General features: G+C 42.1%; 1 non-coding gene across 1 annotated transcript; it reads right to left on the bottom strand.

Moving 5' to 3' along the window:
• Positions 1-15,447: 15,447 nt before the first annotated feature.
• LOC146061799 (U6 spliceosomal RNA) lies at positions 15,448-15,550 on the bottom strand. Its single transcript, XR_014471252.1, has one exon. It is a non-coding gene; the product is annotated as a U6 spliceosomal RNA (small nuclear RNA).
• Between the last annotated feature and the right edge of the window lie 9,599 nt (positions 15,551-25,149).

Here is a 25,149-nt window from a genome sequence, read left to right as displayed (position 1 = left end):
GTTTTCTGGTGAGTGGATCTGTGCCCCTGAGCTCCCCAGTTAGTGTATAACTGTATTCAGTTGAGTGCTGATACATTGCTTTGCTGTCTCAGTAGTGCTTTCCCTGACTATTACCATGCCATGCATACCTCCCAATTTCTGAAGATTGCTAATAGGGACTCTCACAGCGCCCGCAAGGGGCATGGCCTATGCTAATTAGGTCGCGATGTATGCTAATTAGGCCGCGGCATATGCTAATTAGGCCGCGGTATATGCTAATTAGGTCGCGGCATATGCTAATTAGGTCGCGGTATATGCTAATTAGGTCGCGGCATATGCTAATTAGCCGCGATTAGGCCCCCCCCCACCCCTCTGCAATGCTGAGTAGATGCTGTGCGAAGTCAAGGAGGCCTGAACAGACGCTGTGGCATCATCCCTGTCTCTGGTCCCCGTTCACGGATGGGCTTGTGGTAGACGCCCGGCTGCAGGTGAAGCCTTGGAGGCTCCTGCGCTGCGGCCTGCTTCCGGCCCCGGGGCGGCTAGAGCCAAGGGGTGGGACACCGTGGGGCAGCAAGGCCCGGTGTTGTAGGTGAGCGCTACAGTAGCTGCGAACATTAGGGGTCGGGCAGCGTGGGCCAGGTTAGTGCGGGCAGCATTTACATGTCCTCATCGGCCAACTGTGAGGTGCTGCCACCTAGGGGACATACTACTGCACGGGCTTCTGGGGGGTGGAGTCAGGGGAATTGGCAGGCTTCCACCGGTGGGGTGCTCTGGATCCAAGGCAGGGTCTGGGGGTGCAACCACGGCTAGAGTCTCCACTACCTCCTTTGACCCCTCTCTGCTGTCCGCAGCAGTGTCCTCCATTGCTGGGGCTCTGGTGCCCATTGTTAATACTCTGCCCCGGGAGACGGTGGGGTCCCAGACAGTTAGAGGATTGGTCTCAGGGGGCACAAAGGAGGCCCATTCCAGGGTGCTCAGAATTCTTGCAGGCTTTCAGGGATATGGGGTCAGCTGTTGCCATGATGGAGAGGGAGACACTCTGAGGTGATGGTTCTGCACAGAGCCGCATGCGTGACCGAGGCCTACAGTCCTCGGGGTCCCCCCCCTCCTTTTTGCATGTTCCCACAGATGTTGAGGCACAGCTGGACTACAGCGAAGAGGATTCGTTCACTGCTGGCGAAGTCGGGGAGGACGATGCAGATGATGACACATGGGCTGCTCAGACGTCAAGTCCCCACGGATTTTCGGGCAGTGGAGTCGGCTATGGAAGCGGGCATGGATAGTGATGCTGATGTTGGTACATGTACGGCGCGGCCTGGATTTTCAGGTGAGGGGGCTGAGCCTGTGTCGGGCGGCTTATCTGGCATTTCTCACTCGTCCCTCCCCCCCCATGGGGTTGACATTGGTTGGGCGCTGCGAATGCACAGCAGTCCTTCAGGTATCGAGGCATTAAGTGAGAGCCGTAGGGGGTAAATTTAGAAGGATGACTTTATGTACTTGTTCAGCCTAACCGACGAGTCCAAGTAAGCCTCCCAGGCTCGGTGTTCCTATGTCTCAATTAGATCAGCCTCAACCCCTAGATCAGTGGTTCCCAAACTATGGGCCTAGGCTCCCTGGGGTGCCTCAGGATACTGGCAGGGGTGCCTCGGGTTGGTGGTCCGGGACCAATTCAAACTATTTACGTTCAATTATTTCTGGACAAAACCAGTGCTGGTGGCTGCCAATCATAAAATGTGTACAATCGGAAGCAAATCCTGCCCTTTACCACATAACTGACCCTAAGAGAAATATATCAACAGAATCTACTTGATTTGATATATTTTTGGGGCCTGGGGGTGCCTTGGAAAAATTCTGATACTCTAGGGCAGTGATTTTCAACCTTTTTACCTTGCGGCACACTAAATACAATTTTTAAATTGCCAAGGCACACCAGGAGATCCCCACAGGGTAAAACACATTGGCCTCCACAGGAAAAAAAAACAAAAAAAAAAAAACAAACCTATTGGCCCCCATATAAAAAAAATCACACTGGTCCCCACAGGTAACAAAAATAAAATACATTGGATCTTTACATGAAAGGATCTTTACATGAAAAGAAGAGACCAGTAAATAACAGTTGAACTGGTGGTGGCTGTAACTGGTTTGGGCATCTCTAGATCTGGGGGCACACTTGAGAACAGCTCAAGGCACACTAGTGTGCCACGGCACAGTGGTTGAAAAACACTGCTCTAGGGTGTCGCAATTAGAAAAAGATTGGGAACCCCTGCCCCAGATACAGCGTTCCTAATAAAGTAGTTCAGCTCAGGGACCATCCTTCTCCAGGGCATTTCTCCAGAAGGGTGTGATTATTACTGCAGAATAAATAGATTACATAACATGGCGGTGGAAACGCAGTACCAGCGAATGAGTTATTTAGGAGCATCAGCCTCTAAAGCTTGGATTAGCTGTATTCTAAGGTACAAGACCTGTCATTTGCTTTGCAATGCTAAAATTACGATGAGTGAGGGAAAGGTGACATGATTGGCGGTAGAACACATCAGGTAAGCGCATGGGCAACGCTGTGTTCTCGCACAGTAATATTCCCTTCTAAAAATTTCCAGCGCTCCAGGCTATGCTACGGACGCATATCTGGATTAGGGGTCGTTCAAATCAAAATATTTGCTTCTCGAATGTGTGACGAGCAGCAAAATAAAAAAAAAAAAAGGCAAAATCTCTAGCATTGCAGTAATAATCATTATTTTCGATAATAATATTCCACAATAATACTTCTAAAATGTATTGGATGCCAAGAACGAAATGAGTTTTGGTGGGCATACGTGTCCAGGTGAATTAAAATATAGACTTTAAGTTCAAGGCAGCAATCTATGGGTGCATAGATCCCCTGTAACACACTACGTAGTATGGGAACAATGTACATCACCACTACCAATTAAATAGCAGCAATGCCATGAATAAATAAATCAGGATTATAACACCTTTAGCCTGTTATTCACTAGCCTTAGCGAACGGATCTGCTGTGTAGAGGCGAGGAATACTTCATCGTCAAGTGTTGCCGATGGGGTGTTCCATTTCTCATGCATAATTTAAGGGGTTACACACCTTTACACTGGGGCGTTGAAGTGTCCCCGTGTCAGGGCTGTATCTCTCACTACCTTTAGGAATTGCTTTTTGTTGGCCCTGCTTATTCTGAATGCTGCACTAGGCTCCTGGGTGGTTTCCGTTCGCTATTCGGACATTTTGGTGTGCTAATCGCTGAGGTTGGAATGGAGGAGCGGTTACTTACCTGTCCTTTCTGGGAATCCAGATTGCTGCTGTGTATGACCTCTGTTACCTGAAGTCATTTGTACCCATGGGTCACTTGTCTGCCACTCACTAATAAGGGCCGCTGCGGGCGTGGCCAGATCCCATCATCTGGTTCGCTTGTCTACCATAATTGGGCAGGATGGTATCCAGCTGGCTCTAGTAGTTGTCAATGCAGGGCTGCAGCCATCTACCCAGTAGGCCGGGTCTTCTTGGTTGCGTGGGCTGGGGGCAGCTCGCCCTGCAATGTTTTCACTTTCCAATTCTATTTAGGGAACGTATGTTCCGGGCGTTGGGTTGGCTGATCTGCGCAGTCAGGTTGGCGGGGGTTGGGGTTAATGTTGTCTATTCTAGGAGATGTTTAGTGCCGGGAACTTCAGGGTGGTACTGGCGCATTACCTAATGGGTATTTTCTTTTTTCTTTTGATTTTTCCAAAAAATGCCCTCCCCTCCCCACCACCCCATCACCTTTTGCTTGCTGCTGGTTTAGGGTTGCGCAGACACTGCTTACGATACGCTATTGTCCGGGAGGAGTCTATCCTTGCTGTTTTGCTACAGCTGCATGGTGCCCCTCGGGTGCCTTATCTGGTAGTGCTTTCTAGGACCCGCGCTGCGTTTTTTGCTGGCATAAGATATCTGACTAGTCCCCGGGGTTCGGGGGTTTAAGATTAGGCGGCCGAGATGGATCTGACGGCTGGGGGCGGAAGTGTGTCCTTGGTTCCTGTGGTGCCATAGGTCATCCTCCCAGTGGCCTTGGCAAACATTTATACACTGGTCAGGCTTTCCTTTGCAGGCTCTGGCTCCTGCAGTTTGGTGGCTCTCTGATGACCTGATGTCAGTTTGCTGGGTCGAGGTGGCGTTGTCCAGCGAGTTTCCATTGGGAATTTGGAACCCATTCCCACTGCCTTGGGGCTGCCACATCGGCTATAGCCGCTCAATTGGCCTTGTCGAGCTTTAAATCGCTAGGAAGATGGCGCTCCGCAATTTAAATAGTACATTAGGCCTCACCTACTGCGCTGTAGGTCCTTGCGCTTTGTATGTATGTGTTTGATTGAGGTCATTTGTTTATTCCCCCATCCTTGTCCATCCTACTCGGGGATTAGCTACGCTCTGCTGTTGGGCCAGCGTCCGGAGTTTTCTCGCTTTTTGCCTGAACTGACGGACTGAATTTGATCACTCTGATTCGGCTATAGTCTCAATTAAGAGTCCCTCAGCAGGTCCAGTCGTTTTTTCTCCGGCCGAGTACACCCGTTTTTTCCTTATACCCTTCCATTACCTTGCCCTCCCCCTGTTTGTCTCTTTCAATCTTTGTTTCCTGGTATGGCTTCAATTGGTATTGGAGCATGTCTTAAGCACCTAAAATTGTGCTTCAACAGAACAAATTTATTTTCTTTTTGGCAGATCCTCCTATTATACTTAGGTCAACCCTTTAATATAAATACTACTAGTCTCCTCTTATAGCTTCTCCTTTAGAGGTATGAAGGATAGGCTCAGAGTGTGCATAGTTGAACATTCGATTGTGTATTGGGCAGCCGGCTGGGCCTCATCTGGGGGTAGGCCGGTTGCGAATTCTCTGCTAGTCTGGTGGCTTGGAGTTCGAGGGCCGTACTGGCTTGAGTTTAGAAGCGTTCCTTGAGGTGAACGTCCGCCAGTGTCTGAGGTCTTTGGTACTTCAGCTGGAGGCAACAAATTTGGGAAAATGTCCCGATTGAAGCTGTCGGCCTTGATCTTGAGTGATCTTGCAGCCATTAATACAGCTTGGTTTTTCTGCACCTTGGTTGGTCTCCAATTGTTTCCCCGACTCCGTTTTGAGAGATGTTAGAAATGGTAAGGCTTCAAATGAGGCTCGGAAGCAGCTATATCGGCGGTGGCACAGTGGGTTCTAGCTGCCAGAGGTGCTGTTGACCCACAGGAGAGGATTAGGTTTTGGTGCCATCAGGTCTTCCTGCCTAACGGGGTGCATTTGGTTAGGGATGGTTCATTAATTTTGGAGGATCTATCTGTGGTTGTAGCTCAGTGCGTTAGGTTGGTGGCCGGGCGGGGATTCTGGGCTCAGAGTCCCCGCTTTGGCGGGAAAGAACGGCAGGTGAATAGAATTAGTTCTTATTCAAATGATGATGCTACGTATATGTTTGCTTTTCGGTGCGCTCGCCTCTCATTGGCTTAGGCCTTCGCTCGATCTCCCGCTCGGGGGGCAGCGAACCCATCAGATGGGTGGGTAGTCAATGCAGTAGGTCGAGCGGATACCGCTTGTTAGGGTAGGCTTGATTACGTATGCAGATTGTGTGGGTGGAGCTTAGTTAATTAGCCGTTCTTTCTGGGCCACCATTAATTAATTAATTATTAATAAATTAATCTAGCTTAAAAGTGCTAAAATAAATCAGCTAACAAATTCTGCCAAACCTAAGTCTCCGAGTCTTTATTTCAGGTTTAGTTTGTAAGTTTTGAAATGTGATGTATATACATGCTAGAGGTCACACACATCAGATGCTAGGATGTTTAGAATAACGTAATGTCTGCAATAGGCATGGAGTGGGTTAAACATCCAAGACTGTTGTGTGACCTATGGAAGCATGTGACTCGGTGGTCCAATAAGGACTTAGGGAAGAGCAGTGTTAGCTGGGATATCAGGGCAGGAAAGGGAGGAGTATTTCTCTCTTTCCTGAAAGTTTTCCCGCCCTCCCTCCCTTGTGTTATTATGGTTGGGTGGGTGTTAATCGCGTTGGCTGATAGGCGGGAAAGAACGGCAGGTGAATAGAATTAGTTCTTATTCAAATGATGATGCTACGTATATGTTTGCTTTTCGGTGCGCTCGCCTCTCATTGGCTTAGGCCTTCGCTCGATCTCCCGCTCGGGGGGCAGCGAACCCATCAGATGGGTGGGTAGTCAATGCAGTAGGTCGAGCGGATACCGCTTGTTAGGGTAGGCTTGATTACGTATGCAGATTGTGTGGGTGGAGCTTAGTTAATTAGCCGTTCTTTCTGGGCCACCATTAATTAATTAATTATTAATAAATTAATCTAGCTTAAAAGTGCTAAAATAAATCAGCTAACAAATTCTGCCAAACCTAAGTCTCCGAGTCTTTATTTCAGGTTTAGTTTGTAAGTTTTGAAATGTGATGTATATACATGCTAGAGGTCACACACATCAGATGCTAGGATGTTTATAGCACAATTGGGATATTGTTTGTTGGGATATCTATCTATCTATTTATCTATCTATCTCAGATAGTGCACTAATATTGCCTCAAAATCATTTGCTGAGAAAACATTATAAAGCTAGGGGTATAAAAGGTATCCTGATTTTAAGCTTCAAGGTTTAAGATAAAAATAATTTTGAGGCAACTTTAAGAGACCCTTTAGCCATAATTATTATCCTTTAAGTTTTACTTAGCAGACCACTCATGCACAGTAGCCTGACAGGCCCCCAAAACTGAAAAGAAAATTGATCACATTAGTAGAAATTTTACTTTTACACATCGCAGTGATGGGCTCCTACCAGGGTCTCTGTTGCTGCATGTGTATATAAATACATACTAGAGGTTCATCATTTCTTATTGCCATGATTTTTTTTTTATAAAAATAATTATCTTGCCTAAAATCTGATAATTGATAAATGGGTCATATGTCTTTGCTTCTAATTTTTCCTTTACTTATCTTTATGCAGTTGTGTGAATGGACATATCAGTTTTGAAACTTTAGCTGAGGCTCAGAAAAGTAAGTCAGTATCCACTGTTTTGTGTTAACCATACTTAACTACAATCCTGGAATTTGCTGGAACCTTCAGATTTTTCATCATTTGCATCCTTCCTTCCTGCCGGACAGTTTACCGCTTTGAGGTGGAGCCTAAAACATGACAGCCCAGCACCATCCCAATTATTTGAATACATATTTCGCGGATATTTTGAGCATCTCTCACAGAGATTTTTGCACTCAAAGGGTGAATTGTTGCTGAACTTTTGTAGTTGTATACTGTACTTTTATTTTATGATGATTTTTAGGAAAGTTTTGCTGAGCTCAGTTTTGTATTTATAGGAGGTCAGTGGAAAATGTCACACTCCCATCTAATACCCTGTGTCAGATCATTTGTGCTGTTAGCAGTATTCATATACACAATAGGATGTCATGCTCACCTACAGTAGATCTCGCTCAAAAATTGACTTACATCTTACACCTCACATAGACCTTTGAAGAGCTTTCCCTATTATTATTATTATTATTATTAAAAGTGTGACTTGCGCTTAGGTACAATGTGGAAATAAGGTGCTGAAACACTGATTGACAGTTTATTTGTTTGTTATTGCTCCTCTTGAGTCAATAAGAAGAGCTCAGGGGCATGCTTTAGTTCCATATAAATTTTTTTGTCTGACAGGAAATTGGCCTCACTCCATACTGTAAATTCCCAACATCCCTCCATTTTATTTTGTTGTCTTTTTGTTGTATTTTGTCCTTAACAATCACTTCTTTCAGAAGAGGGACAGCTTGGTTGAAAGTCTCTATGTTGGTGGCACAAATTTGTTTGCCGGACATTTCAACTTTGATCACTGCAAGAAGGCCAGTCACATTTTCAGTAGAAAGGATTTCTTGGTAAATTCATTAATTGGCATATAATTATTAATAAATGCTGTGACCTCAGCTTTCCAAAATTTCAGTTGTATGTGCTGTTCATTTTATGCTTAAGTGAGTTATGATAATTTTGGTGCTTTAATGCCATGAAGTTTATAATGCAATGTAATAGACTAGTTAACAATCAGGAAAATAATGCACTATGTCTGGTAAGAAATCTCCAGTTTTTTAAAGCGGCAATCATTTACACTGCAAAACCAGTTTGATTTTTGAAGTGTAAATGATTGCCACTTAAAAAAAACCTGTAGATTTCTTACCAAATCTCTCACTTTCTGATTCTCTCACTTTATTACATTTCACCCATGGGTGGCGGTACGCATCCTCCGACCTTTTCATACCCCCACTATACACGTCGGCGTGGAGTTAAATTTATATAATGTGGCAAGCGCAGCGAGCCACCGAGCCTGAAGCGTGGCGAGATTTGCGAGCCTCGTGAGGGAACGTGTAATATGACCCTGAAGCGTGGCGAGCGGACAAGGATTATTTTACATGTATTCTGCTGGTATTACAGGTATTAGCTGGTATTATCTGGTATTACGCGTGCGCTCGCCACGCTTCGAGCTGGGTGGCTCACTGTGCTCGCCAAACTATCTAAAATCAACTCCATGCTGACGTGGATAGTGGGGGTATGAAAAGGTCGGAGGCCGCGTAACGCTGCCCCTCGTGGGCTCGCTGCGCTCACCACGCGTCAGGATGGCGTGGATAGTGGCCTGGTTGTGGGCCTTGGGGAAACATTCACACCACCAATATCAATCATCTGACACAGTAATGACAACAGGTGTTAACGAAGAACTGTATTCATTTTTAGAAGATAATGATTAAATAGGATAGAACAATAAATATCATGAAAAAACAACAATAAAAGTGGCAATGACAGGCCAATGAAAATGACATTAAATACAACATGAATCACAATAACAAATACAAAATTTAGAAAAGTCAATTTGATTTTGGGAGCAGTGTTAATGCATGCAAGATGCGGTCAAATGGTTGGTCTCCTGCAAGGCATTTTCTCCACACAAATTCTTGCATGTATGATTCAAGGTTCTGGTGAGCAGTACTTTGATGGCGCTTGTTTCGCCATTTCGCACATCCCAAAAGTCGCTCAATATTCTGTGTGTGAGCTCCACTGTCAGGATCGACAAAGTTATATCGATGGGTAACCCGTGCATGCTGGTATCCAGTGCGTTCAAGTTTCTGTGTGCTGTAAGCACGCCAGCAGTCGCTAAGTATAGTTGTGCCGGGCTCAATATTTGCAATGATTGCTGCCATGAGGGTGGATGCGTCCCGTTGCGGCACAGGGGTCATGAGACATTGTCCCGTCTCTCTCGAAATTCCTCCAAAAACCCACTGTTGGGTTAATATTCACCCCACATTGCTCTTTCTTTTGACAAATAGGGTCTCATCAATTTCAACTATTTTATCCGGGCCCCCAATGCGATGCTGTGGCTGTGCCAATTAATCAAGTTTGCAGGTTTCCCGCATGAAGCCATTATACAGCACAGCTGTCTTGTTTGACATGTTTAGTTGCCGATCACAGAAGTCAATCGATGTTAGCTCCTCACACCAGGAGTATATAAATCTGATCAACTTTACAAACGGCAAGCGGCACCCAGAGAAGAAAAGCCCTGCCCTCAGGCTCACCTTCTTCCTACAGCTGCTGATGTGGCACCTCCACTTATATTCTTTTATGGACAACTTCATTGGGTGTCCATTGCTGGATGTTGCCATCACTGGCAGCAGATTACGGCCCTTTAAAAACATCACAGCATACTCCTCACTCTGCGGCAGGCTGAACAGGCTCACAGAAGATGCTGAAGATGCAGCCATCGTCAAATCGATTAAATCCAATCCAAAACACCTCACAATCACAGCAGCTCTCCAATATACTTCTTATCACCTCACAAAATCACCTCAGAGTGACATTCTGCCAGATGCGCCAGAGGGCGGGATTACAATTGGGCGGGAAGGGTTAAATCGCATCGCATTGTATGCCATTTTATGCCATACAATGGTATACAATGCTATACGATTTCGGTTGTAAAAGCACTCCCGTTCATTTCACGAGGAAATCGGCTTGCATCGCATCCCATCCCATACCACTCAATAGGGTATGCGATGGTATATGATGGGTGCCCAGATAATACACAAGTACCTGATTGTATTATCTGGACTCTCACATCTTCACACACACACACACACACACATGCAATAAGGTATTCACTTACATACTGTATATTGATAATTTTATGCACATCTCTGCAAAACCATGAAAAATGAAATGTTAGGGAATCCCACTAGGCTTTCTACTTAACAAGCCATGTATGACAAATCACAGTGTAATGTATTGTGTTCCTTAATCTTTAATTAGAATGTGAATATCTACTAGGGAACGCAGTTAACTTTGACACATTAAATCTTCTGGTTAAACTGTCTTACAGGAAGTGCAAAAGATGAAACACTGTAGCAATCTCCTGCTTCTTTCCATTCACCCAGACAGCCAGGGAAGTATGATAACATCTTGTAATACCTGCTCTGTAGTAATTAATCGCTGTGGTATTTAGGACCACTCAAGTAGACAAATATGACAGAGACAGGGACAATTAGGAACCCTGTTCAAGCTACATTAACTTTTTCAGCTATTACAACACAGCAGCTCAAGTTTGCTTGTAAAAGCTGCAGAGGGATTGTTATGCATTAGTCGTGTGGTTATTAATGAAAGGAAAAGAGAATCGTGTTTATTGTAGTTTGAAAATTGCAAATAAATTTCAATTATCTGCTATGTCATTTTGTTAAACATGCATTCTGGAAAAGCTTTCACATATTGTAAATCACAAACCACTTACTGTACAGTAAGATAATGTCACACAGTTATTGAAAAGTATGTATAATTTAAGAAGACAAAATAAATAAAATAAGAAAGTCTTGCATGCAAATTTGTAGAATTTCAAATCAGCGACAGACAGCCGCAGACCAGCTGACAGAAATGAAGATGTTTATTGGCTAAACATATAGTTTTGTTTTGTTCTATGTTTTCCGTATGGTTCTCTATAGATTGCAATACCTGAAATTAGTTTTACAGTAGATGCAATATTATAGACTACATTACTAGAATATTTTTTATTGGTTGCCAATTAACCTACCATTATATATTTTTTGGTTGGGGGAGGAATCCAAAGTATCCGGAGGAAACCCAAACAAGAATATAAAACGATTTACAGTTATGCCCCACACACTAGACGATCCCTGCCAGCGCCGACATTGGTGGCATCACGGAACCTGGCAAGGTGCCAGGATCAGCAGGTGCATACACATGGCGGGAGGGAGCAATGGCGGGGGGAGGGGTGGGTGACAGGGAAGCAAGGACCTGTAGTAGCATGTCCGTCATTAACGATGACCTCCCTCGTCTGTACATGCAGGACACGGGGGGGGGGGGGGCATTAACATTGCATGGCAGTGCACATCATTAACAATATTGTACAGACTGGATGAGATAATAAAAGATATCAGTCAGAATAGCCATACATATATAAATTTGGCTTATGGGTAGAATCAAGCATAGCCAATCAGATACATTGTCCATCATTTAAATCCGACTTCATTTTTGTAATATTTCTATTCTTACTCAGTGTCAATAACATTATCACCAGTGGTGGCTACAGTGAAGTGGCTGCAGCAGAGTTCAAAATTCTAATAGTGTAGAAACACCAACTGCCTGTGAGTCCGTTTGGAATGGGAGTTAGTGGAAGTTGCTGTACCTCCCCTATTTGGATTTTAAACTGTTTTGCAGCCCCTCCACCCGCTCCCCTCTGGCAGAGCCGGCCCTAGCCTAAATGACGCCCTAGGCAAGATGTTGGCTGGTGCCCCCTAGCACCATCACTAGTGCCGCCTCTGACCCTGCTCCCCTTTTCCAGCATCAACCCTCATCATAGCAGTCATCATTTTGGTGCTCCTACCCGCAATATTTTAAATAGAAACAGTGCACACATTCGGTGCACAGCCCAAACAGGGGTGTGTTCTTGCTGGGAAGGGGCATGGCCACCCAATTTTACCCGCAATTCAAATAACTTTATTCACATTATATCATGCGATGGTGTCCCTTATTCACGTTACATCACACTGTAGTACCACTTTACCTTATATACATTAGTCCTCACATTATTCACATTATACCCTTATCCTGAGAAAATATTGTATTTTAACCACCTCCATGGCCACACTGCAACCCAGCACAAAGCAGTGTGTGTTGGGCAGAGGAGAAGAGCTGCAGCTGCTGCTGTCACTCAAGGGGAGGGGGCCCGGGACCCCCACTGGGCCCTCCCATCAGACTTTGGCCTGGGTAATTTGTACCCCCTACCCCTTTCTCTCGGCACCCCCGATAATACCACACAGTAATGCCCCTTACATATGACACACATTATTAATGTCCTTATAACCATAATGCCCCTTACACATTATGCCAACCTTTATTAATGCCCTTCATACACATAATAACACACATAATGCCCCTTACACATATGTTGCACATTATTAATGCCCTTATACACGACACACATAATGCCCATTACACATATGTTGCACATTATTAATGCCCTTATACACAGGACACATATAATGCCTGTTACACATATGTCAAATTATTAATGCATTTATACATGACACACATAATGCCCCTTACACATATGCCGAACACTATTGCACAACCAACCAACCAACCCACCCACCGACAGCACTCGCACAGCCGCTAACACTGTGACCTCTGCCTCTGCTTGGATACAGATGTTTCCTCATACATCTTGCCTCAATAGGCCATGCAGCTCCTGGCCTGTTCTGCTAACGTTCGGGGCCTTTTTTGCTGAAAATTCGTCTTCTTTGCATTGCTATGACCAGCACACACAAGGAGCTTCCGATGATTAAAATGGTATGCGGCATGCCTATATTCTGTGTGCGACTGTGACTGTACCTGCATACGGAATGCTATGTTACAGTGATTTCCATGAATACACTATTTTATATGCAGAGACAACCTCACTCACACACAGAATATAGGCATGCTGCATATCATTTTAATCAGCAGAAGCTGCTGATGCCCCTAGGCATTCCAAATGCCCTAGGCAATTGCCTAGTTTGCCTATGCCTAAGGCCGGCCCTGCCCTCTGGAGCCTCCCCTATATTACTATATAATATTATTTTAATACTACTCTATAATACTGAGTCTTTGTTGGTATGTCTGGTACACGGCTGTGTTACAGATTGGGCTAGATTCTGTAATTGTCCAGAAATATGATCATACCATAAGGTTCATTTGATTCACATAAGCTTGAGAAATGTAACTTTTAAGTATACATAATACTTACCTTAAATTTTACCAATAATTGTGCATTGCATAGATATTTCTGGAGACAGAGGTGGGAGAGTATTGATGTGATGAAACTATTATTATTATTATTATTATTATTATTATTATTATTATTACCCTTCTACAAACCTCTTATTTCCTATGCAGCTAATTTGTTAATCTCTCCCAAAAGTCCAGTCACCTGTTCTGTCAAATATTCAATTATATTCAATTAAGGTTATACTTTGCCTCGATGCCTGTGGTGTGTAAAGTGATTGGACAGCCTACTTTGTATGTGCCATCATCAGACATGCAGGAGTGGATTTTATTAGAAAGGGATCTGGAGGATCCCTCTCCTAGTAAATTGTGCAATATGTAGCATAAAGGACCCCTCTCCAAGAGCATTATGCAATATATAGCCGGAGCTCTGTCTGGAGGCCGCTATATATAAATGAATAAAAAGAGCTACCTTACTCTGAGAAATCATTAAGCTGCAAGCCATGCTTTGGACCTGATCTGATACAGCCGGGTGAGTTGCTCTCTGTCCGGCTGGTGCCATTACTACCATGCATGGTGGGGAGAGGGAGGGAAGAGGAGGAGGGGTAATCCTCCATGACAACGAGCATAATGTGTAATGGGCATTATGGCATGTTGTATAATATGTAATGGGTGTGTGATGTGTAATAGGCATTATGGTGTAAAAAAAATTGGCGCGCACTGTCCCTACTTTTAATATATATATATATTAGATAGGGGGCCCATGATGATCTTAAGATGGCCCTGATTCACCATATCGAAGCAGGTTGAGTGACAGCACAGGACTGCAGGATGGTTAATTTAGGATATTTGTTCCCATTTATTCACATTAATGGGTGGTAGGGATGCCTATACATTTCTTTGCCATGGGCGTACAAGGCTACTAAGATGGCTCGATAGATAGATAGATAGATAGATAGATACTGTAGATAGATAGATAGACGCTTCCTTTATTTGTCCTTTATATGTCATAAGTACAAGTTATACCCCTTTCAGACAGAAAAGTCTGAAAATCCTGGCAAATACATGCCATTTCAAAAGCCGGGTAATTTTGCAGAGAGCAGTCTGACCCCCCCCCCCCCTAACAAATTACCATGTTGAAAATTTGTACCCGGTAATTTGCTAAATAACACCGGTATTTCTTCTGTGTGAAAGGGTCAACCCGGGTCAAAAATCCCGTGTCCTCGACCCTGGTCAACTCCAGGGTCGGAGAAACTGGATTCATGACCAGATGTGCCCTTTCACACAGAAAAATGACCCGTGTTATTTATGAAATGACCTGCTTCACCCGGTAATTTTGTTTTCTGTCTGAAAGGGGTATTATTCGGTCACTTATTGTGGGTAAATAATATTCCTATTATGATAAAAACATGCATTTGCCTTCTTTGGAGAAGCCATTTTAACTTTATCCTTAACAAACAATAAAATAAGATGGAAAATTCTAAAATTTAGATCATACTGTAGCTTTAGAAATGTAACCATCAATGATTTAATAACTGAGCAAAAGACCTGGTGGATGGAAATGTCATGGTGTGGAGTGTCGAATGGTCCGTCATATGTTGTCTCCAATCACTTTCTTGTATCATTCTTCTATGTCTGCCTGGGCTCATTGAAATCTGCAGGAAGTGCACCACCTGTGATATATGATTTACTGCTAAATAAGGTAGGTAGCCTTCTTTAATTCTCATGGTAGCATCCTCTACAACGTGGAGAGAAGAACGCACAGAAAGGGGGTGTCTGTGGACAGGTGTGCTAATACCAAAGGTGCAGGGAATGCAGTTGCTGTGGTGCCCAGAGCTTAAAGGGGCCAACTTCCCTGTTAGAGTTGCAAGTCTTATACACAAGGGCATAGCTACTATAGGTGCAAGGAGTGCCACTGCAACAGGGCCATGAGTTGAGCATCATTGTCACAGTATATATATATATATATATATATATATCACAAGAAGTGGTACCCCAACCGCGCCCAAGGTAGTAAATAGGAGCAGCAGCTCTAATGGACCCCTGTTAGCCGGGTCCGGAAAGGCAAATAGAGATAAAAAGGTTTGGAGTGCGCTCAGGAAAACACAACAATATAAAATTTAAAACATTTATTCCTCAGTCTTCACAAAGACTTCAAGCTTTAAAAGTACAGCAGGTCTGTTACTGGTACAGATGGTGTAGCAGGCCCTTAATATGGAACGCTTCACGAATTTGCGTGTCATCCTTGCGCAGGGGCCATGCTAATCTTCTCTGTATCGTTCCAATTTTAGTATATGTGCTGCCGAAGCAGTAGGGCCTACTACACCATCTGTACCAGTAACAGACCTGCTGTACTTTTAAAGCTTGAAGTCTTTGTGAAGACTGAGGAATAAATGTTTTAAATTTTATATTGTTGTGTTTTCCTGAGCGCACTCCAAACCTTTTTATATATATATATATATATATATATATAGGGTGTCCAGAAGGTGGCCGGCACTCCATGCAGCAGAGAGAAGGTAGATCGGGTGCCCTCCCAGGAGAGGGGGATGAGACCCACTCCAATATATAGTGACAGACAGACGGGTGGCACTCCAGAAAAAATAACAATACTCAAACGGTCAGGTGATCCAACGTTTCAAATGTTATTACAACATTTTTCATCACCCTGATGAAAAATGTTGTAATAACATTTGAAACGTTGGATCACCTGACCGTTTGAGTATTGTTATTTTTTCTGGAGTGCCACCCGTCTGTCTGTCACTATATATATATATATATATATATATATATATATATATATATATATATACTGTATATATATATATATATATATATATATATATATACTGTATATATATATATATATATATATATATATATATATTACAATTAGAGGGTGGCACCCCTTGTGGAGATCTTGTAATTAGACCTACAAAGCCTTATACATTTTCTTTTCTCAGCAGCATGAAACTGAATTCTATAAAAATTTCAAATATGCAATAAAAATGTCTCTTTTTTAAATATTGATTTATTGATTGATAGTGGTATTCCAGACAGCGTTGTAATTATTTCTGGTATATATACATGTAGAGTTAGCAAACAGAAGAACCTGTATACAGTATATACATATAATGTTCCTTTTTTTGTATTTGTAAATTATTTGGATTATAATTGTAATTTTCCTTTAATTTACTAAATTCTAAATATTTTATTCATTTTGGTACAAAATGAAAGTATTAATTAGAAAACACCTGTAAGAAAACACCTGCATAGTAATTGGCAAAGCTGTAGCTTAAAAATGTGTAACTGCATTTGCCTGGCGAAATACAATAGATGTAGTAAAAGTCTTTTTTCTATGACTGAGATACCGAGAAACTGTGAGCAGAGATATTTGTCAGCCAGAGCTATCCACAGGCAACAGTCTCAAGTCAGAAATAAAAAAGAATAAAATGATCATTTATAAGATTTTAAGCATAAGCTCTATGGCAGTCTCCATCATTTGTAGCATTCTGTATTAGAACATAACATTACTAAATATAATAAAAAAAAGTAATAACGATCATCTATGACAACTAAAAATAATAAAAAAATATATTTTTCAAAGTATAAATATCCTGCTGGTGCTTTTAGTGTATATCACAATATATTGTCTGGATAGCAATAAACTTATACTGAAACTGACTTAAATGCATAGTGGATGTAAGATATTGGGAAAATACATATTTTCACTAGAAATATGCGCCAACCCATGTGTTTTAGTTTTGGATTCGGACCTGGATGCACATTTGTGTTTTGGTTTTGCAAAATAACCCTCATATTTTATTGGTTTTGGATCTTTTTTTATTTAAGTCATAAACAGACAAAATCATGTAATGTGTGCTTGCTTTTGTTTCTATGGTATTTCTATAGTATTATTAATCTCAATATAAATTTCCAGTAATTTGCAGTCAATTTTGACAACCTCACAGTGGAGTAAATTTACTAACATGAACAGGGGCGGATTGGGACTGGATTCCGGCCGGAGCCGGGGGGGGGGGGGGAAGGGCGCGGGGTGCGGCCGTATGTAATGCGCACGGGGGGCAGGTGGCGGTGATATGTAATGCGCATGGGGGGCGGCGGGCAGCTCACCTGCTGCTGCTTCTTTTAGTGAGGTGCTGAGTGGCAGCTTGAAGGCCCTGGGTGGTGCTCTGCACGCATGCGCAGCAGCCTCCCACGGCCATTTTGGATTTGGGCAAAGTGCTGCGGCCCAGCAAGCCAGCCCAGGGGGGAGCGTGGCCGGCCCCTTTTTAAAGAGTTTTGGGCCGGCCCACCAGGAAATGGCCCAGTTTCCCGGTGGGCCAATCCGCCCCTGAACATGAGAGTTCTGTTGAAGATGTATTGTGGCCCATAGCAGCCGATCAGGTCTACTATTATCTTCTTGAAGGTGCTAAATAAAGAAGGAGTACATCTCATCTTCAATAGATCTCCCATCTCAGTAAATAAAGTGTTGTGTGTTTGAAGCCTAAACAGATAAGCCTCATCTTTTATACAACATAAATGCAGGATACCTCAAGATACCGCATTCAAATCTAAAAATAATTCCAAAATATGGAATAATCAGTTATCCAAAATGTTTCTTGTCCCGAGCATTTTGGATAAGGGATACTCAACCTGTACAGTTAGGTATCCCTTATCTGAAATGCTCGGAACCACGAGAGTTTTGCATAAGGGATTTTTCTGGATTTTGGAATATTTTTTTCCATACTTACCTGGTCCCCTGGTATTGCCCCAATGGTCTTCTGACATCCACAGTGTCCCCTGGCATCCACAGCTGCCTTCAGGATCCTCTTCAGTGTCATCAGTGGGTACATTGTGCGAGTGCATGGGCACACCGGTGACGATACCATTGGGGGACATCGGGGGACGAGGTAAGTATGAAAAAAGGGGTGGGGGGAACCCCCCTCAAGAAAAACCCCCAAATATTCTGAAAAACCACGGTTTTCAAATGATTTCGGTTTTTGGAATACACGGACAAGACAGACATGGTTGAAACGCTTTGGTGTTTTCATTCAGAAGGTGGCTGTATTGATTGTACTTGTGACTATACATGCCCCTTTTATAAGTATATGTTTTTATACTTTTCTTAAATCAATAACTTTTTTAACCATCTGCCTGGACATCTTTCCGCCGAAAGAAACCATTATGAGAGGATCCATTGCAAGGCTAATGTAAGCATACAAGTAAGCACATAAAGATACCTTGATATGTTTAAAACTTCTATTTTGAATGTAAGCCCATCGTAAGCATCTGCTGTTGTTGCCACATCAAGGGTGAACCCATAAGAAGGATGGGTTCCATGAGAAAAATGTAATTTGATATAGACTCCATAGTTGGTTCCAAACAACAGAAGACATAAATATTATACATTTTATTATCATTTTTATTATTTTCATTTCTGAGCGCAATTAGGATTGCACAACATATTCCTTTTCCTGTATTGTCTCTGTAGAGGGACGGAACTATCCCTCATTGTTGTGATTTCCTGGGCTGCTCAAGGCCCCGTAGACACAGTATAAAAAATTATTGCTTTGTTTCCCTGTATATTGTTGTTAGTAATAATGATGATGATAATAATAATAATAATAATAATATGCACCTATCAGCTTCAGAGGTGAATTTGCATTCAGTCAGTAAGAAGTAGTTAGGTAGTAGCCATCATCATTATCATCGGCATCATCATCCCCACTGTGTATTTATACCACTCCCAAGTCACCTGAAAATGATATGGTGCATACCAAAGTATATGTGCCTATATATATTATACATAAGCAGTTGTACATGTAAAAGTCAAATAAACCTGCATATGCACATATTCCTGTGGCTGTTTTCATTGCATGCAGAGAGACAGTTGGCGCAAGTATTTTAAGAATGTATTGCACAGTACATATGTATGGGTATATAGAATAACAATGCAGGCCTTATTTGCCATAAAGCCTTAGGGGAATGCAAGAGCCAAATACAACTCTCAAATTAGGTTGACATACTACACCCATTTGTAAAACTCAAACCAATGGAAGAGAAGAGAAAGCAGTAAATAAATAAACAATTCATTACAGCTCTGAGCTAATTGAGACTAGAATCAATTTGCAATGTGCACTCATTGTAAATACCCAGCAGCCGGTTCATGGCACCATGCTTCATATAGCAGGCTGCAGCACTGCACAGCAGAGAACATGTGTTGCTGCATTTCTCCCTGTAACTCATGAGTTACTGTATATACAACAGATGTCCATATTTCGGCATCCACTCTTGCTTTATGGCATGTTATGTAGGTTCTTGATCTTTTCTGATAACCATAAAAAATAGAACATGTGCTCAATTTTTCTCTGTGTGTTCTTTCAGCAGAGTGACAATTCCTGTCCTTATTGTACACTGAAAGAAAGACCAGCTTAGCGTGGCACAGATCTGTTCCCCCTCCCAGCCCAGAATCCAATGTCACACAAAAAAAGTCATGAAAAAGCTGCTCAGTGCAAAGGAACAATTCTCACCCTCAACTGAGCTGCGATGATGTCAGCTTTCTGATTACAAACTGCTTATTTATGCTTCAACAGCTGCCAAGAGCACAAAATAAGTGGCTAAAAGAGTGTCTAGACCAGGCATTCAAGCCTCTATTGTTTGCTGGTTGTTACCTGGTTGACAGCAATGGGTACAGCTGCCTGGTGTGAAAAGGAGAAGAGATGGGAAAGCCGTGAGTGACAGAAAGGCCCGCAGGGTCAGGCACAGGCAGTCCCTAATGGCCCCAATGTCTTTGTACTCTGTTCTAGCAAACCAAAGCTTTGGCTATTACTATGAGATTGATGAGGAGCAAATGTTAGCTGATGAAAAAAAATGTATTGCAAAACTGAAATAAAAAAGCTTCTGTTTTAACACCCATTAAGGTGTCATTTGTTCCTTCAATTGGTTAGGGTTAGGTGTTGTTATCAAACATACAGCACTAGAGAATGATGAGACGGTTGGAATGGACAGCACTATACTGTACTCTATGTCTATCTCTTGGTGAAAGATCAGGGTTAGACTTTACTCATTCTGTTTCATTTGGTGGTTTCACATTGCTACATACAATATCACCACCGGTTTACACCTTCAAAACGCTGGATTTAATATCCAATCAATATGAAAGGGAAAACTCAAATGCTTCCAGTGTAGGTTGGTTTCAAAACACCAAAGCTGGCAGACTAAAATGGCAGAAGATACTGACGTGCTGTTTGGGCCATTCAGAATCAGAGCCTATAGTATGAAGAGTTGCAATTATTACTTATTGATTAGGGAGTCAATAACAATTTATAATTTATAATTATTTTATGAGGACTAAATTGTATAGAAATATTAAGAAGGTGGCTAAATTCTGATGTTATTAAGAGGGAAATTTATGAATTAAAATATGAGACCATACTATATGATTGTTAATTAGAGTAATACAATTTCGTACTTATAATGGGATCATTGTTATTGTACTATTATCATTATAAATTATGTCCCTGTTATAAAATAAAGTGTCATTTATTTTCCCACCCCATAAGCATTAGCAATCAAATAGTATTGGTCCTTAATATAATTATTGAATAATATTGTCCCTTTAATCATACATTGCTAACATAATACTGCCCATAACCCTTTGAGTGCTAAGGGAATTTGTCAAAATAGATGTGAAATTTGCCAAGCAAACCTTTTTTGTTAAGGTGCGCACACACGGGGAGATATATTGCTCAGCCATATATTGCTAGCAATATGTTGCTGAGCAATATATTGCTCAGTGTCTCCTTTTCATCAGCGACCAGAGATGGTCGATGATGAAAGGGAACCTCTGCCGGCGGTGCCACAGAGGTAATCAGCTGGTCGCAAGAGCAAGCTCCTGCGACCAGCGATTAGAACGGGGCTGAAAACGGGAGCGTGCACCCGGCGATTTATTGCCGGGGCACACTCCCACCACTGGCAATATGGTCACCAGCGTGTGTACATGGCTTTAGACCCTTTGAGTGCCAACGTTGCTGTGAGAGATCCTCAAAATAACTGCTAAAAATGCCAGCGTCGCTCACAGCGACTGTTCTTTTTTTGGGTGCAATGTTTAACTAATCTTCAATTTATTGTCTTGTCTGTATTTGTATTTATTTATTTATTTATTTATACTAAAAGAACAGTCTCTGTGAGCAATGCTGGCATATTTTGCGGATATTTGGAGGATTGCTCACAGCAACATTGGCACTCAAAGGGTTAATACAAGTATCCATTTTTTGACCCACTCCCCCTAACATATTATTAAATTTTCACCCCATTGCTAGTAATTATTATTTGTTTTGGTCACATTAATGAGTAAAAGATTTTCCTTTCCTTTCAAAACTACCTTTTTGGGAATTCAATTATCCAACCCAAGGTGATTCCAATCGTTGGAAAATAATTCACTCTGATCAATTATTTCACACATACAGTATGTATTATCTATCGCTGTGTATATTAATATATTCAGTATATTCAGGTTATGTATACTCACTGTTTGTTTGAGTATTACATGGAGCAATTCAATTTTCTTATTATTTTTGAATCATTAGTCACAATAACGATTGCTCTCATATTTACTACAGTGTATTGTGTCTTCTCTTATATTATTATTTCAGTAGTTTCTTGGCAGTTTTACTGTGTGCAATAGTAAATATGTCAGTATAAAACATTGTTTAAAAAATTTACAAAAATGTTGGTTTTGCAAAGCTGCTCCTAAAGAGTGCTCCTAAAGTGACAAGGATATAATAAAACCTTGAACGTCCTGCTGATTAACCATGATGTAAAATTATTATTGTTTATTGAATTAACCTAAACATGGGCAGCACAAAGCCATCAGTCATCATCTTTTCTGATTGAGCCTTCTTTCCATGCCACCACTTTTCTTACTTATGCTGTGTACACACGGTACAATTTGACATTCTTTGACAAAATCGGGATCGCATAGACTTCAAATGGACATAGAACATTCTATGCTGATGCGCGCTCCCATTCAGCTGAAGTCGAAAAGCCAAGTCGACAGTACAGCAATGACTATATAGTGCAGATTGAAAGTAGATAGTACAGTATGAATTGTATGTAAATAGTTCAGAGTTAGCAAAGATTGCATAGCAATTGAATCTTAGGAGAAAAGCAAAAGGAATCTCACCTTGTGCACACACCATTACAGTGTATGGTTCAATTCTAGATGTGCCTATTGCCTGTTCACATACTGTAAATTGATAGTGTTCCTATTTATACCTTTGCCACACTTTTACTCGTACTTAGTGCAAGTGTGAAGGTTTGGTCATGGATCACAGGGGTATGGTCACAAGATATGGCCAAAGAACACCCTTGCCGCACTTTCTCGTCACTCTGGAAGCTGCCTTTTCAACTTGGATGCCATCTTCCCTTCCTAACCTCAAGTTTTTAAAAACAAAGTTAATAATAGTTGTACCAGTCATCAGAAGTTAACAGCCTGAATTATTATTTATGTTGCTATCACAACAATTATCCCTACTGCTGAAGCTTGAAAAACTATTATTATCCTTGGCAAGTAATAAGTATTTCCTACTCATATTAAATCTCTGTTCAAATCATGTTCTACATATTTAATAATAATTTTCAGAATATGCACATCATACAAAACATTGCAATTTGTGCACTTATTGTCTCCTGCAATAACTATTGCACTATCTTCCTTACAGGTCTTCCCCTAACTACTGTAGACTTGAACCCCTGTAATCTATTTTTAATACAAAAGCTAGAATGATTTTCCCCAAAAATGTTCTTCTACATTTGTTAACATCAGGATCACCTGCTCACAATCATGATTTTGTCAAGATTTCCCTTCAACTCCCGGCAGTCTCAGAGTCATGAATTGTTGCTTTTGGACATACAATGTACTCACGATGTGCACACAATCTGTTGTACAATCCAACAGCTGCATACAACCGCAATCCATTGTATGCACCTGAACTGTGTGCCGTCGAACAACATTTGCTTAAAAGCACTCTCGACCTGCACCCACTCACAACTGATAAGACACGCAGCATGTCTGATTAGAGGACCAAGGGCGGGATGTACTAACGGGAAAATGCGGTAAAACACCTGTTTTACCGTATTTTCCTATGTATCAATACCCGTCCGCCCCGTTTTCGCAAGGGAGGGTATCGCCACCCTCCGGGTGGCGATACCCTATAGAAGCCTATGGGCTTCTTTCGCCGCCCGCCGTCCGACGTCCGCGCGCCCACCCCCTCCCGTCCTCCTTTGATCTCCTCCTTCCCCTGGTGTCACAGCCAGCAGGACATCCGGCTTCAGGAGGGAGGAGGAGACACAGGGGGACGCTGGCAGCCGCCGGGAGGTGACGGAGACCCCCGCAGCCCACATTACAGGTATCGCGGGGGTCTCTGTTACCGCAGCCCGATGCTGGCCGCATATGTTAGTACATATGCGGTAGCATCGCGGCGGCTGCCGTGCGAAGGGCGGAGATGTATGTTGATACATCCTGCCCTAATCACCTAAGGACCAGCAGGACCAGACATTGTACTATCTTGTGCACACGATGTGCCGCAATGTTCATAAAATCCATCGTACAACCCCTTGCGATTGTACTCGTGGGTACAAAATTGTTCTGGAGTATGGGGGCCTTTAGAGAGGCTCTAAGGATCAGAAGTACACAAAGGTACACAAAAAGGTGCAGCAGCACCTATTAATATAGTAACAGTAACAAAATAATAATAATAATAATAATAATAATAATAATAATAATAATGAACCAATTGACCTGTCAATTGGTCTGGTCCCTGTGTTGCTAGCATATTAATTCTGAGGAGCAGCCCAGCCTCCTAGTATGATCCGCCTCCTGCAATTCAAAGAGTTGGTCATTTAGGACTGGAATTTACTGTACAGAAAGCAATCTTTGCCTGCAGCTTCACAACTGCCCCTAAGATGGGAGACACACCCTGGCAGAAGTCTCTCCTGGGTTCTGGCACCTTTTCCTCACTTTAAAATCTGATTAACAATCTGATTTTATTTAAAAATGTCAATAATATAAATACTTGATCTGTGTACAGTATGTATATGTGTATATATATACAGTGGTGCTTGAACCCTTCAGAATTTTCTATATTTCTGCTAAAATTTGGCCTAAAACAACTACAGATTTTCACAAAAAAAGTCCTAAAAGAAGATAAAAGAGAACCAAATCAATCAAATCTGAGAGTGGCAAAAGTACATGAACCTTTACTTTCAGAATCTGGTATAATCCCCTTTTGCAGGGGATAAAACTGCAAAAACTTTCTTTTCTGGTAATTGTTGATTAATCCTGAACATCAGCTTTGAGGAATTTTACCCATTCCTCTGTACAAATCAGCTTTTTTTTCCTTCCATAAACTACCCACTTCAGGTCCTTTCACAACATTTTGACTGAATGAATCAGGACTTTGACTTGGCCATTTCAAAACCTTATATTATATTTAACTATTCGATGGTTTGTTGTCTTGTTGCATTACCCACATTCTTTTCATATGCAGCTCTTGGACAGATGTTTGCTTTAAAATAAACTGGTATATTTCAGAATTCATTGTCCCATGAATCTTGTCAAGTCTTCCTGGGCCAGAAGCAGCAAAACATGCTCAAACCATGATACCACCACCACCAGCACCACGTTGCACAGATGGTATTATGCTTTTATGCTTTTATGCTGGAATGCAAACATGAAACTTATCATTTAAACTAAAAAGTTTTATTTTGGTCTCTTCTGTCCCCAAAACATTGTTCCAGTAGCCTTCTGGCTTTTTCAGTTGATCCTTAGCAAACTGCAGATGCTCAGAGACTTTCTTCTTGGAGTGCATCGGCAACTCAACCATGCACACTATTGTTTTTCAGTGTCATTCT

This window comes from Crinia signifera, chromosome 2 (genome assembly GCF_055691185.1).
Source record: "Crinia signifera chromosome 2, ASM5569118v1, whole genome shotgun sequence".
NCBI classification, from domain to species: Eukaryota; Metazoa; Chordata; class Amphibia; order Anura; family Myobatrachidae; genus Crinia; species Crinia signifera.
This window is presented reverse-complemented; position numbering and strand designations above follow the sequence as displayed.